General features: G+C 35.3%; 1 pseudogene; it reads right to left on the bottom strand.

The window, feature by feature from the left end:
• Positions 1-4,506: 4,506 nt before the first annotated feature.
• On the bottom strand, positions 4,507-11,523 carry LOC113177657 (tripartite motif-containing protein 43-like; annotated as a pseudogene).
• Positions 11,524-12,307: the final 784 nt, after the last annotated feature.

A 12,307-nucleotide genomic window follows, 5' to 3' on the forward strand; every position in this document is an offset into this window, starting at 1 on the left:
GCCAATATACCAAACTTGATTTTTAAATACACATGCCTCCATTTTCCTGGCATACTTCACACCAAGATTCAATTGTGGGAATACAAGGGTTTTAGAAGGAATGAAAATTCATACCTGACCTTTTAGTCTTCCAACATACATATATGCATGTATACAATTTATGGTCTGGTTAGTTTTCACAACTGTGCTTTCTAGAAATGATCTTGGATTCTAAAACACAAGCTGCACTCTGGAGTCCCATAATTGTTAAACACAAAGGCTTTATTTCCAGTTCTAAATCAAATTTTCTAGCAGAATCCACTACTCTGCAAAGTATAAAAATCTATTTATTAAGAAAATGTGAGCAGAAGTTGTGGAACAAGCTTGTAATCCCAGCCACTCCCTGACTAAGTCAAGAGAACCACAAGTTTCAGACCAGCCTCTGCAATTTAGTGAGTGCCAAAGAGATTGAACTAGATCCTCTCTTAAAATTTAAAAATAACACACACACACGCGCACACACACACACACACACAGAACTGGGGATGTAACTCCGTTCTAAATCACCCCTGGGCTCAGTTCCCAGTAGCTAAATAAATTGATTAATTAATAAAATATTTAAAAAAGATTAAATTGAATTTTAAAGTAATAAAAAGTTGGGATACATATAGTTCAGTGGTAAAACACCCCTGGGTTAGGAAGAAGGAAAAAAAAAGTAAGAAGAGGAATGAAAGAAAAAAGAACCTCCTATTATTTTTTTCCAAAATATTTATAAAGTTGCTATAGGGATGTTGAGAATAAAATGATTTAATTTATTATTTTGGAGTATTTTTTGGTATCTGAAAAAATTCTGATAATTAATTTCTGATTCTTGTGTAATTGCAAAATAAACTCTAAATATCTGCTTTTCTTTTTCAGAGAAAGTAATTGATGGTTTTCAAAGCTTGTAAAGCTGACTATTAATTCTGTCTAGAGAAATCAGGGCCACCTTTCCCTGAGAAAATCTACACAAGTTCCTTCCAAGATGGATATTAAAGCTGATATCAGAGAGAAAGGAAAGGTTCATGTTTGTTTCACTTTCCTTTGGACTCTTCACTGATATCTACTGCCACCAAATGAGAATAAGATTAGATTATTATATGGCATTGATCTCCACAAATCCTGATGTTACTTTTTTTTTTTTTTTCCTGGTAAATCTTAGAACCAGAGACCCTGAAATCAAGATTCTTTAGAAGTTGCAGAAGCCGACAATGGACAATAGTATGCATATTTTCACAAAGAACTGGGTACTAATTTGGGGCTGCTTCTAATGAATTTCCTTTCAAGGCTCTAACTAGCAGCGCTGCTCTCCTGAAGGGAGCTCTCCCTGGGTCGCCCACTTGAAGTTTGTGGCGGGGGAGCTTGGCTTTGCTTGAAGAGCTAGGATTGTGGAGTCATCTCAGTTGTTTGGATGCAGTACACTAAATTTCCACTAGAGGGGGCGAGGTCTGCCCGCGCTCTGGGCGCGCCTAGATCTGGAACCCATCCTTCACACTGTCCTTGTTCTGCTGTTTTTTGTTTGAAAAAAATTGATTCCTTTCATGCATCAAATGGAATATCTTTTCACGTATTTGGAAAATTTTATATCCATTGCCCATTTTAATTAAGCTGTTGTTTTGTACGAACTCCGAATATTAATGAATCTCAACAGACTGTATTGTCTTCTAGATTTTGTATATATCAGCAATCCTAAAAGCAGTGCCTCACTGACAGAGCACCATGCCATCTTTGTTAGAGCAGGTCATAATTCTTTGCCCTTTGGTCATTTGATTCTCATTTTCCCCTCTGGAGAGGGTGTAAGTGAGCAGACCAGCCACACTGACAACAGTCCTAGAAGCACCAGAGATTCTCATTATAGGGATATTCAGATTCATAATCATTAAAGGATGATTACATTTTATGAATACCTCACAGGGTCCCAGTTGCTAGAATCAAATATGAACTGTTACTCCAGGTCTCTGTCAGAAACTGATTATAAAATTTATAACAAATTTTGTATCTGTAAATAAATAATTTTAAGATCTTTTAGGATTTCCCTGTCTTAATGACAGCTAAAATTTGTAGGGTGCTTACTGTTTTCCGGGTAATGCATTACTTCCGCCTCATTTTATATTCATAACACCTTCTGAAGTGCTAAACTCAGGAATGAATGAAGTTTAAAAAGAAATTAAGCTTGAAAAAGAAAAAAAATAAGTTTGGAGAGAATAAAGAGCTTAAGACTACCTGATAATGCATCTACGTCTTGAGATTAACTCAGAAAATCAAGTATAGAAGCATTTCATTAAGCTTGTCATTAATACTTCCCATTTCTGAAAACCTGCAATCAGGGTGTTACTTAAGAATGAGGAATAGAGATGGGGCTGGTTCTACATGCCTTTAATTCTGTTGACTCAATAGGTTGAAACAGAGGATTGCAAGTTTGAAGCCAGACTCAGTAATTTTGTGAGATTCTAAGCAACCTAGTGAGACCTGGTCTCAAAATAAATAATTTAAACAAGATGCAAATGTAGCCCAATGGCAAAGCAATATTGGAACCAGTTCCCAATACCCCTAACAAACAACAAAAAAAAGAGTCAATAAATTGAGAACAAGAAAAACACTGAAGAATAGTTCTGATGCTGTATTAGAAGTAGAATAATTCATTGTGATTCTAACATGCTGATTTCTATTACTTCATCATTCTTAGTAGTATATGACTAGGAGTGTGTGTGTGTATGTGTGTGTATGTGTATATATATAATTTTTCCCTATCTGCAATTTTTTAAAAATCAATTCATCAGATTTATGACAGATTTTTGTCTTTATGAAATTACCTATGTCACTTTTGTTTTATACAAACAGATTTTTGGAAGAAAGCCAAAGAAATACAAGTTGGATGAGCTTGAAAGTTTACATATATATTCTACTGCTAAGCTCCATTCCAGTTTCTGAAGAAAGTAAGCCCTAAATTAAATTCTGCCTTTTGTTAAATAAACATTTGTTAAAAGTTGAGTAGAAAAATTTTACCCAAAATTTAATGTAGATTTGAGGAGTCTCTATTCCTTAATACTTATTCTGGTTTTGGAATCAATCCCAGGGCCTTCAGCATGTTAGGCAGGTGCTCTATCACTGAGCTACACTTCCATAGCTGAGGTCAAATGCATCCATTCCAAACTATTTTTTTTTCAGTGCTGGAGATGAAACTCAGGGCCTCACACATGCAACACAAGTGTTCTACCTCTCTGTTATGCTCCAGGATTCCTCTTTTTTAGTATTTTATAATCAGGTTCTTACTAGGTTTACCAGGATGGTCTCAAATTTGGTATCATCATGTCTCAGCCTCCCTAGTAACTGAAAATTGTGTGTGTGTTTGTGTGTGTGTGTGTGTGTGTGTGTGTGTGTGTGTACACACCAAACTCCTTTGTTTTCTTTTAAAAATCCAATTAATGTTGAAAGTATTCAAATTCCTCCTGGTAAGTTTTCTAAAATTTCTTTATATGACATAGATAGCTCCTTTTCAAGCTTGGTAGATAGAGAGTAATGAACAAAAGGCTATTTCAGTGGTCCAGTTGTGATCTCTAGTTACAAAAGATATTCTAAAATGCTCTTGTGTTGGGTACTTCATTTAGATTTTGTTTTCTCTTTTTTTTATTATTTTAGTACTGATGACTGAAGGCAGGACTTTGAGTTCATGCTATGAAAGGTTCTTTATCATTGGTCTACATCTCCAGGCTTTTTCATTTTGAGTCAGGATATTCCCAAATTACCCAGGCTGACCTCAAACATGCAACCCTTCTTCCTTAGCCTCCCAAGTAGCATGAACCACTACTTCATTCAGTGGTCTTTTCAAACTGACAGGAGCATTGTGAATAGCCAGTTCTGTCTAGATGTGAAAACTCATGTGTTCCTGCATTAGATATTGATTTGACATCACACAAAAGTCAAAAAACATTGAATTAACCACAGACTCTATTATAAATAATGGCCACTAAAGATGGTTTTTATTATAGAAAAATTGAGCCAAAAAACAAAATTTTGCATTATATCCTATCTTCATATTTAATAAGATGAGGTTACATTAAGATAGGTAAAATAAAAAGACAGCTACAGTATTATTTCTTTATTTCCATTGAGAAGCAGTCCCTCAAATAAGGAGTATGCAGGCAAAGAAGTCAGGTGTCTGAATTATCCCTACTTATGTGTGGCCTGTGGGGGAAAAATGGCCTGAGAGGAAAATTCAGGGACCCAGTGAGATAAACCACATATGGGAACTCTTGGCAACATTTAAAAAATTCACTTTCACTTTGAAAATCAAGGAACATACCAACAAGTCCCAGAGATCTCCCTATATAGAGAGAAAGTATCTGGGAGGTGGTAAAGAGACTAAAATGTTTATCCTTCTTCATACATAAAAGGAGAAACACACTCAAATTCATGTGTGGTTCTTCTTTACCACAGAATCCTTACAGACTCCTACAGCCCAGTTCCAAGAGTCACTAACATCTACCTTCAATAATGTTTCCCAGGAGCAATGACCTGCTCTCCCCATGCAGCAAAATAGTTTGATCTGTCAGAATTCAAAGATTCATTTTCATTGTCTTGTCCAAACTTTAGTCTTCTCAAACCATCACAAAGCACTACCTTGAGAGTGTTTCTTTCATTACGAAAAGAAATGTTCACTGTGAAAAGAGAATATTTCAGTCAACCTTTCTTTATACAATTTATATGAGATGAGGGTCTACTTAGAGACTTAAAAGAAAAAACAAGCAAGGATTAGTGGAACGACTCTTACTAGAGAAACATCAGATTCAAGGGCTACCAGCAAATCCGAACATTTACTAACAGGGGGAAATATTCCTAAAAAGTCAGCTCTTATAGGGGCTGGGGCTGCGGCTCATTTGCCTGTCATGAGGGAGGCAATGGGTTCAATTCTCAACACTGCATATAAATAAATAAAATAAAAGTCTATCAACAACTTAATTTTTTTTTTACAAATCAGATATTATAAAGCTTACTTCTGCTGGTTACGCTTCATGACACCCCAAAATCTTGAGACTTGAGCATTCTCAACTCCATAGGAATGAAATTAACCTCTGTTAGTCTTTCTTAAGAAAAAAGAGAAAATGAATAACACCAAAATAAAGGCAATCATTGTATGAGGGATATTACAATCTAGTTAAGAAACAAATATGGATTCCCAGGCAAAGAAGTCAGGTTCCTGAATAATCACACAGCACTACATTGAGATTGTTTCTTTCATCACTGTGAAAAGAAGAGAATATTCAGTTAAATGTTCATTTTTAACATTAATGAAGAGAATATTTTAATCAAAAGTTCATGTTTAAGAAAATCTAAATATTTCAGAATCGGTTTCCCTCTAAGAATTTTCTGCCTCTATGTGTAGTTCCATTTGACCCTTAATCTTTTTTTCTGCTAAACTAAACTGTCAGGGTTAAGTCTACCATGGAGTTCCATATACTGCTTCACCAAGTGATGACTTACTTTATTATTGTTCATAAATTGTTCTATGTATTTCTTATTTTATGTTTTAGTACTGTTTACCATATCAAGTGTAATGTATTACAAATTCAGTTACTGAGAAATATTAAAGGAAAGCAGTTTTAAAATATAAAATCAATATAGCCATCACCATATTTAATTGCACTTGAAATATATATATGTCTTGACTTGACTCTATTAGTGTGACTCAGTGAACAACTGTTATTGTATTGATGATGTTTTTAGGGCTTAGTGACATTTTTATTTCCTTTTCCTAATTGTAACTTTTATGACAGGTCTTGGTGACATTACACCAGCTTTATTTATTTTTTTTCTGTACATTGTCCCATATGATCACATGATATATATCTCGATAAATATGATTTACACTCTTAGTTGTCAGCTGTTCTCTTTTATTAGGTGAAAGATTAAGAAAGACAGCATAATCACCCACAGAAAAAAATCATTGAAGGGCACTTTGCAGTTGTACCTCAAACAGGCTGACACTCAACTTGGAAGTGATTAAGTCTGTCTATCACCCCAGTGAGGGGTTGAGCACTGAGTTGTGGCCTCACAGACTGAGGTATGTACAGCAGCACTAACTCACACCTGCAAGGGCAGAAATTAAATTTATCTTTTTGTCACAAACAAATTCATCAATGGATTCAAACTGTGTTTAAGGAAGGAATAATGGCTCAACAGGAGATTCCTTATTAAAATTATATTCTAGTGAAACCTAATTAAAAGCATTTGAAGGGCTGGGGATGTTGCTCAAGCAGTAGCGTGCTCGCCTGGCATGCATGTGGCCCGGGTTCGATCCTCAGCACCACATTCAAAAAAATACGTTGTGTCGGCCGAAAACTAAAAAATAAATATTAAAAAAATTCTCTCTCTCTCTCTCTCTCTCTCTCTCTCTCTCTCTCTCTTTAAAAAAATAAATAAAAGTATTTGCATTTTTGTTGATGCAAAGTCAAGGAGCACACCATAATGGATAAATATTTATTACCCACAGAGAGTAAGGACAGGATGGTAGTTGTCTGAAAAATAAGACTCTCCTCATAGAAATAAAGCTTTGGCACTTTATTCTGCAAGTCTGTACTTGGGGGACACTGCACATATTCACTTTAGGATGTACATTTCTGAACTGGGGATGTTGTTCAGTGAACTTGCCTAGCATCTATGAGGCCCTGGTTTCAATCTCCATGAATAAAAAGTAAAAAAGGAAAATGAAAAGAAGGAAAAAATGTACATTTCTCTGTCATTTGGGTTTTCTTTCTTTTTAGGACCATGGATTGAACCCAGGGGCTCTTTACCACTGAGTGACACACACAACCCTTTTTATTTTGAGACAGGGTCTCATTAAGTTGCTGAGGATCTCACTAAGTTGCTGAAGCAGGGCTCAAAGGTGTCATCCTTCTGAATTGCAACCCTAGCCTCCCAAATTGCTGGGATTACTGGCTTGCACCACTGTGTCCAGCCCATATTTGTAACTTTCTGGGCATGCTTAATTAAGAAACATAGTTTAAGATGAAAAGATGGCATATATTCCTTGATATGCTCAAGTGGAGGTCATAGAGCACACAATAAATTCTTGAAATGGCAGATGAGAACACTTAAAGATGGCTGATATTTCTGGGCTTCCTCAGCTAAATGATATAATAAGTCTAAAAGAAAACTCAGCCATCTTTGACATGATTGAGTCACTGTGAATTTCTGCAAATATTTTTAGCTGAAACAAAGGAAAAGTGTTTTCCTCTGAAGGTGCCTATATAGCTTAAAAGCTGACCTAACACTGATATTTACTATAACTACACAATCATAGGGTAGGCTTATTGTAGTTTTCTTTTCTTTTCCTTTTTTTTTTTTTTGGTACCAAGGATTGAATCCTGAGTTTCTGAACACATCTCTAGTCATTTTTTAATTTTTTTATTGAGATGGGGTCTTTCTAAGTTGCCAATGCTGTCTTTGAACACATGATCCTCCTGTCTCAGCCTCCTGAGCCATTGGGGTGACAGGCATGCCCAGATCAGGATTGTTCCAGTTTTAAGGAATCTTTCTTATTTTTTTTTCCTTTGCTGAATTCTCTTACGTATCACCTGGGAATAACTATTCCATGCACATCAATATGTTTATTACCTGAAATCTTAAATAATACATAGCTGACTTTAGAAAGCCAAAAATCACATTTTAAAAGGGAAGAAGAAATTATATTGAGAAAATATATAAAGGAATTATCAATGAAAATTTTTGTTTCCAATTGTTTCAGCAACTCATGAACTAGATGAGCTTGAAGGAGGCCATCTCTGACTTTTAATATACTTAATAAGGAGTAAAAAATAAATGAAAGAAATAGAAGAAGAAATTAATAATTTAATTAATTCATTAATTAAATGCATTAATTAATTTTAAAAGAGAAAAAGAGAAATTACATTCACTAAATCACAAACAGAGAAAAAAGTACACTATCTCAATAAGTAGTCTCTGCATTGTCAGAAACACCTTGATATTCACAGCCCTCACGGTACTCCAGTTTGTGTAGAAAGCTAAACTTACATGTCAATGAGTCTTCTAAATAGGGTAAAGAAAAAACAAAAATAAAGAAAGAAAGAAAAGTTTAAACTCCATCAGAATTAGCTATTTGACCATCCAGCCTTTGAATTTGAGAAAGTTAAAAAAAAATAGAAGCACCACCCCAACTCTCCTTGAAAATTAATTTTCTACCATAAAGGCAAAATCTAAATTCTTGCTAAATTCAGAACCATTAGAGTGACTGTATATTGCATCAAACCAGCAGCTGTCTGAAAAAAGAATGTCTTTTGCAGGGCTTGTCCACAAAGACTGATATACTAAGGGCAATTTGAAATTTGGATATTCGAATCAAAAAAGACTGTAATAATTGTGACCAATTTCCATATATCCTTATGTTGATTAATTGGAGTAAAAAATGGAGTGTCCATGAATAAATAGTTCCTTTGTATTTCTTACTGAAGTAACCTACAAAAGGATAATTTTAGATAGAAATATATCCTGAGGAACCTACTGTCTTAATTTAATTAAGCTTCCTTTCTGCCTGAGGATAAAATCTAGAGTGTGTCTATTATTTCCAAATGGGGAAGATCCCACTCAAAATGCAGAATACATATAAATATACTTTTGATTCCAAATAATGTGTTCAACACACAAAACATGTTCAAGTATGCCCCCATTCTTATCATGAGCAGTTTCACATCTGGTTTATGGAACATTTTCATTAGCTTCTTATTGCCTTTCTTTAGCTGTTTTCTCTTTTGGAGAAATTTGGATTTGCTTTTCTTAGGTTGCTGTACAGTCATTTTTTGTTTCTTCACAAATGTCTCCAAATATTCTTTTTCTTCCCCATGGACAGCGAGATGCAGCATCCCATGAGCTGTCTTGGGAATCTCTCCATGCAGATGCACATAACACTGCAAGGATATGGATTTCTTAGTTTGAATTCGAGGTCATGTTTATGCTCCTCCACTGTAACATCATCTATTCATTTTGACTCATGTCTTGTGCTAGTAAGCTCTGTACTTATATCCATGTATTTCTGCTTCTCATAAACCATTAATTAATTCTTCTCTTCCCTTCATTTACTTTTCACTCTTTATTAACTATGTTAAGATCCAGAGCTGTCCTCCCTAAAACACATTTACTTTATGAGTTGCTGAAAAAACTGGAAGTAAAAATTTTCATCTATAATTCCTTTATATATCTTCTCAAATCTGAAAGTTTGCATACAAACCATTGGAATTTATGCATGGCTCATAATAATTGTATGCAATAATTTTCTTTCTGTTGGTAAATAGGTCAATAATATTAAACTTTCTTGCTACATAGCCCAACAATTCTCCCTGAGCAACAGTGTTGTGCTGTGCTCCAAGAAGTAGAAGCTATCAAGAAAGTTCCTCCTAAACTCTTGTGATGATTCCAACTCAAGTGATTAATTGATAAAACTCTAACTTTCCCATCTTAAGATGTTTCTGAGAAAATAAACACTCATACTTACAACTCATTTTTTTTCTGCTCCCCTCTTTTAGATTCCTCTGGTTTCTTTGGATGTTTTTTTCCAAAGAGATCTTATTTGTTTTAGGAACTTCTCCTGTAAGAGAACAAAGTCTGAGCAGTAGACAAAAAAGTAGATTTTGGTTTCAGACCCACAATGATGGAGAATTTCAAGTGATGTTAGATTTTAAAAAAGCTTTAGGGGGAAGGAAGGATGGTGTTTCCTTGCTTAGTATGCATAATTATCAATTCTAGGAGATTCAAACTATGGAATCACACAATGTAATAAAACCATTTTTCTAGAGAATTGGCAATTACATAAGCTTAGTTAATTCTGAGGAATTTGGCAATTTTCAGAATTTAGATCTACTGACACTAATGTTCTGTGAATTCCAATGTACTGTATCCTATATAAAGGCATTTTGAATTCATAGCACCACTCCCCTACCCACTGTGCTAGCTATAGAACCCATGAAGTACTGCATGCTAATAAAGTGCTATACTACTGATTACATCACCAGTCATTTTTAAAAGTTAATACTATTTTGTTTAGAGTCAGGTGTAAGCTTCCCCCCATCATCCTCCTTATTGTTCTCTCTGCCTCAGTCTCATGAATAGCTGTGACTGCATGTGTGCAACACTATATATAGTGGAACATTTAGTTTTATTAGCTTAAAAAATCTTTATACTCATGAAAGATTTAAAAAGTGTCTTGGGATCCACCATCTTCCAGTAATTGGGAACCACCATCTTTCAGTAATTTGCCAAAATGAAGAATCAAAGAGAAAGAGGAGAGGAATTCTAGGCCTTTTAGAAAACATGGAGAGGTTCTCTAGGCCTTTTAGAAAACATGGAGAGGTTCTCTAGGCCTTTTAGAAAACATGGAGTTGTTCCGTTGGCCACATATATGTGAATCTACAAGAAGGGTGATATTGTAGACATCAAGGGAAGGGGTACTGTTCAAAAAGGAATGCCCCACAAATGTTATCATGGCAAAACTGGGAGAGTCTACAATGGTACCCAGCATGCTGTTGGCATTGTTGCGAATAAGCAAGTTAAGAGCAAGATTCTTGCCAAGAGAATTAATGTACTTATTGAGCATATAAAGCATCTAAGAACCAAGACAGCTTCCTGAAACATGTGAAGGAAAAATGATCAGAAAAAGAAGGAAGCCAAAGAGAAAGGTACCTGGGTTCAGCTGAAGCACCAGCCTGCCCCACCCAGAGAAGCACATTTTGTGACAACAAATGGAAAGGTGCCTGAACTGTGGGAACCTATTCCCTATGAATTAATGGAATAATAAATGTAAAAAAAAATTAAAGGCCCATGGACTATAAAAATGAAAGAAAAGTGTCTTAAGCAGCATGCCATATAATCAACTTATTGTAATTTTGTAATAAACTAGCTTCATCAGTCTCCCAGACTCCATGAAGGCAGATATACTTACATACTTTATTCACAATTTCATCAATGGTCCCTCAAGCTCTTTGTAGTACTCAGCAAAGAATGATACTTGTGCCTTACAGTCTTAGTCATTCTGACCTCTAGCTTTCTCAGTGTCCTCCCAAGCATCACTTACCAGGTATTCCTCAGCAGACTTTTTGATGGAACAGTGCCTGTGAGCCCTGTTCTCCTGAGAGTTGGAGCAGAGCAAACAGATGATCTTCTTTTTCTTCTTATGGGTCATACACATGTGTTTCTTAGAGCTTAGGAAATGCCTGAGACTGGCTGTCTGGCAATAGATATCAGATTCTTTTTTTAATTTATTTTTTATTATTAGTTGTTCAGATTCTTCAAATGAATATTGCTCTAGTGGTATCTCTGCTATGGTGGCTCCAAGCACTCAGAGCAATGGGCAGGAGTTTGGGCTTCTTAACAGTAAAGACAGAGATAAGGATGACAAAAGCTGTGCCAACAGCCTATGGTGACTGCATCTATAAGGTAGTTCAGGCAGATGAAACTGGTGCGTTCTCTCTAGAAGGCTTGCAGAATGTCTGAGTCCATTTTTGTTCTTTTTTGTCTTTGCTTTATTTTCTATTTTTTTAAGGGATGAAGATCAGAACAATTTTACTTTTTAACCTAGAAAAGACAAAGAACTAAGAAAAAATTTACTCAAATTATGATTTAATAATAAACCTATATCTAAAGAAAACTAGACTTTACTTTGCCTATAACACAAACAGAAAACTGAGGCACAAATAGAGGTTTCAAAATCTGTATAAAACACTATTGCTTGTCTAGTCATGTGCATCCCCATCGTATATTTTTATGCATAAAATAGAATCTTATAATCCCTAGTGTTCTTCCTTTCTATCTTGGTCCAAGGCAGAATGCCTACCACTAAGAAGCATGATAAGTATAGGGGCTGTTCTGCCATTAAGAAAATGGTGACCACAGAATGCCCTATCAGCAATCACAAGCCTATACAGGAACTGGGCTTCAAGACATGTCCTTAGGCACTCAAGATCCAGATATTTGCTATAAAGGAGATGAAAACTATAGATATGCACATGGATACCCTGCTCAGCAAAGCTGACTAGAAAAGAATACCATGAAATATGTGAAACTTGTATCCATGTTCAATTGTCCAGAAAACAAAAGGAGGATGAAGATTCACCAAACAATAATTATACTTTGGTAATCTATATCCCAGTTGTCCCATTAAAAAGCCTACAGACAATGTGGATGAGAACTAACTGCCGGTTGTCAAATAAAGATATAAAACTGACTTAAAAAAAAAAAACGAATCTTAGTTTCATGGAGATGTAACATTCTTCTAAATAGCTTC

This window comes from Urocitellus parryii, chromosome 4 (genome assembly GCF_045843805.1).
Source record: "Urocitellus parryii isolate mUroPar1 chromosome 4, mUroPar1.hap1, whole genome shotgun sequence".
Lineage (NCBI taxonomy): Eukaryota > Metazoa > Chordata > Mammalia > Rodentia > Sciuridae > Urocitellus > Urocitellus parryii.